Genomic DNA, 4,363 nt, shown 5'->3' with positions numbered 1-4,363 from the left:
GTAAAAACTTAATTTTACACTCAATGTCATGGTCAACACATAGAGCAAGAACAGACATTGAGAACATCATTGATAAGATTCGGATGCTCTTGCAAGTAGAAATGAACAACTTTATAATAAAGCTCAACATTTGCCACTTTAACAACAATATCTTTAAACAACATATGATCCTAAGCGTCAGGAGAATGATTCATGACGGTCAATATCATTCTCTACTTTGATAGTACTCGCTTACTTCTTCCATATCATCCACCTACAAATTTTACAGACAACTTCAGATATCAATTCAGAATTCTAAAATTATAAAAAAAAATGCTACAAAGAAAAGAGTCCTGGTGCTCTCTTGCCCCCAAACCGCATAAGGTATGTTTGACTCATGCCATATAAGTAAATCTTCGTTCCCAAAATCATTGAACTTCTACATATCCTCGACAAAGATGCATATCAGAATACTTTCCAATATACTTACTGAAATAACGAACCCAAATTGAAAGTTCTATTATTTGGACTTTTCGAACTAATTCACATTATACCCTTCAATCAAATCAGCCGGTTTTTCGAACCCAAATTTAACGCGTAATAATTAATTAAGTCCGAAACCCGAATATGCGTCTTAATGCAGATATCAACTGTGTGATTTTATTGGCGATGCGTGTCACATGACCAAGATTTCCAACCCGCAGTGCATTTCTTCTGGCAGCGGCCAACGTCGGCTGTATTATTAAAAGAAATCGTTAAAAGAAAATCAAACCCGTTTTTATTTTAAAGATCATGTGTGAATTACCTGATCAAATTCACTATAAAGGATGGGACTTTTACTCGTTTGCACGTCTTCAATAAAATCGCAATGAACTCCACAATCTGCAAAAAGAAGATACATTAAAAGTCAAGGAAACTAAAATTTCTTTTAAGGCCAGGAGGTATAGCTGCAAGACACACTTACCCAAACTCTAAAATCACTTTAACAAAGTAGCAAAAAAGATGTATGGTAACTTATAACTATGACTTGACCCGATGCTATTTATTTTTAAAACTAACACAAAATTAAGATAGTTAAATATATGAAATATAATAAACTAAAATATATTATCAAATCATACGGTTTATTCTAGTTTTATACGGGCTTTTTTGGTCACTGTTTGCTACAGTTTGAAAAACTCTAAAACCGACCGACCAAAAGTTAAAGTAAAAAACCAATCGTGAAACCGATGACCTGTTTGGATGGTTTTATGGTTTGATATAATGACTGTCCCATAATGTTCCTCCACATAACATTTGTTATGATGTTTCCTTTTCTTCTGAACGGTTGCCGCTCCATCAATTCATCCGTAGGAGGTTTAGTGGCTAACGCAAGTGCTCCTAGTGTATCCATTATCATATTTACCCATAGTAGCTGAACAACAGTCAGAGGAGCGCTTCCTGCAAACATAAAAGTACATTAAAAAAATAAAATTAAAATATTAACAGAAGCTCCACCGCCTCCCGACTCCCTCTAAAGGATAACTGCATAATTACCTGTTACACAGGCAGAAGAAAAGTTGACAATTAGCGCGACAACATTCACTGTCAGCTGAAACTGCACAAACTACTGTATGTTCACATAAACCGAGCAACCCCACTTTGCCACAGTGACAATTGTGGAAAAATTATCATCTAGAATGATCACATCAGCACTCTCTTTAGCCACCTGGATAATTCAAACCCAAATGAAACTATAGTAATAAACTATTAGCCTTGAACTATGCAGTTAATGCAGTAAAAAACCAGATATCGGTCAAGGACCGATATTTGAGATATAAGTTATCGCGGTGGGATATTGGCAATTTCAATATCATGCAGAATTTATATATATAGCAATTTAACACTAACAATTTAATATACTCTCCTACCATCAACAAACTAACCTTTTGCAACTTGCAAAACACTAACAATTGTACCAAGTAGGAATTGATTAAGACATAAAACACTAACATTTAACAGTAACAATTAATATTTAAAACACTAATAGCAGCAATAAGAAGAAGGACGAATGGTAGAACTAATAAGAAATGTACTGATATCGGGAATATCGGCGATATATGAGTAAATTATTGGTCTATATCGCCAATAATATCGGTACCGATATTCTGACCAATACTTGACACCGATATTTTACATGAGTATCGATAACCCCGATATACCGGTGATATATCACCATATTAACTGCGTAGGATTTGAATAATATCCCATCTAATAAGAGGCTAGAATAACTATTAACTCTGTCCCTGCAATTCCCATTGCAAGTCCAATGTCTGCTTCATGAAGTGCTGGAGCATCTAATAAGAGGCTAGAATAACTATATCATTACCTCTGGTAACAGCAACAACCTCCTAAAATGTTGTTCTCAAGTGGTTCACAAGTGTATTCTTATCCATTGGAAAAGATCTTGCCATCACCTTGTAGAATTTAAAATTAAAAAAAAAGAATAAAATTTAATCAAACAATTTTGAAAAAAAAATGACATTAAGGAACTCAAAGGCACCTGAATTTTAGGAATAATTTTAAACAACTCATCCTCGGTCTTTTCACGAAAGTCCGGGCCTTCAATGGCTATGCCATCATCTGTTAATATCCCGTATTCTCCAGCAATTGCTTTTGTAGTGTTTATATTATCACCTGTGACCATTCGCATGGTAATGCCAGCGAATCTGCAAATCGCAACAGATTCCTTTACACCTGGACGAACGGGATCTTTAATGCCCACAATCCCGAAGTACACCCCTTAAACGGAATCGGATCTTTGGAATGGAATTCATTTCCCAATTCCTTATAGCAAAGGCAAAGAGTTCTGAGAGCTTCATTCGCTAATAGTTCAATCATTGTATTCAAATGGTTGTGTAATTCTTTATCAAGAGTAACAACCTCGCCACTTTCATTCAGGGCTTTTGACAACATAGAAAGTACCTAGCCTTTACATTTTGAATTATTGAACTATAGCCTTCTCACCTAGACCTTTCTTCCAATCCGATAAATATGCTCAAACATACAAATTTTACTGCTTAAAGTAACATGTAATATAAATAGTTCAACTTTTTACAAACTAACTCACAAGATGAAGCTCAATATACAAACATGACAAATAATAAAATTCTATTATGCTCCAAGAATGAAGATTAAATTATTTTAAAATAACAAATTAAGCAATCTACTGGCAAACAAATTGATCCAATTAGGTCTACAGCCAGAGCAACACTCAAAAACAAAGATGCATTTCTGTTTACAACGACACTCAAACCACCAAAACCTGCTAAATCTAAACTATATCAAAATTCTAAAAAACTACTTATTGCATCAATGAAAACTCAAATCACAAAATAACTTGCAAATCATCTAACATACATGGATCGATCGAATCTACAAATCTGGTGCTAACAAATTACGTATAACATGAACGCGGTACAGATCTTACCTCGGGGCGACGATGAAGATTACGCTTGCGATGGAGAGAGAAATTCCGGCGAGTTCATACACCGACTGTTATTTAGATCGGAATTTAGGGATTATCGGTAGTAATTGACATCTGAAAGCGAGTCAAGCACATACCAGGTTAGTTCATACCAAGAATTCAATAATAAACTTTCGAAAACACTAACCAATCTAACAATCCAACATTGAACAGACAAACTACAACGATTTCTAGAGTTTTTAATCTCAAAAACCAAATTATGAGTTATATAACTAAATAATCAATCTCAATTCACATAAATAATAATGATAATAATACCAGTGCGAACAAAATTGAGTAGTCGCAAAACTCAAAACTAATCGATGCGTAGAAGTAACCATTTGATTGATAAAAAAATAGCGAACATGAAATCAAACAGTTCGATTTTCCCACTTACTTCAAAACAGGGGTAGCCGATGAAATCTTGAATGTTGGATGCTTCTTCAAGGCGCCACTTAGAAAAAAAATAGTTAAGTTTAATTATTTATAAATGCTTTCGAAAACACTAACCAATCTTATGAGATTTATTACACATTACACACATAATATAGCAGCCATTATTTAGTTTACCTTCAGTGAAATTGATGCTTGCCCAGTTGAAAGTGAACAAATCCACCCGAGGAGGTTTCCACAACAGTTCACATTACTGAATTTAGGCACAAGTTATCAAAATTTTTGGTTCACATTAATAAACTTAATTAAAAATCACAATGCGTTCAATCAGTCGATTATTAGGCACAAGTTATCACAAGTTCAAATCATAAACATAAAGCACAATCGGTTTAACACTTGTGAATACAATAAATACTTTAATTTTAATAATAAAGCATGCAATTATCTACTTATATGCGTCATGCGTGAAAAACATACTTTACTCGA

At 34.1% G+C, this 4,363-nt stretch overlaps 1 pseudogene; it reads right to left on the bottom strand.

Annotated features, from left to right (window-relative positions):
* Nucleotides 1-205: 205 nt before the first annotated feature.
* On the bottom strand, nt 206-2,934 carry LOC110924463 (annotated as a pseudogene).
* Nucleotides 2,935-4,363: the final 1,429 nt, after the last annotated feature.

This window comes from Helianthus annuus, chromosome 17 (genome assembly GCF_002127325.2).
Source record: "Helianthus annuus cultivar XRQ/B chromosome 17, HanXRQr2.0-SUNRISE, whole genome shotgun sequence".
In the NCBI taxonomy this organism is placed as follows: domain Eukaryota; kingdom Viridiplantae; phylum Streptophyta; class Magnoliopsida; order Asterales; family Asteraceae; genus Helianthus; species Helianthus annuus.
Note: the sequence above shows the minus strand (reverse complement) of the source record. Positions and strands in the feature narration are given on the sequence as shown.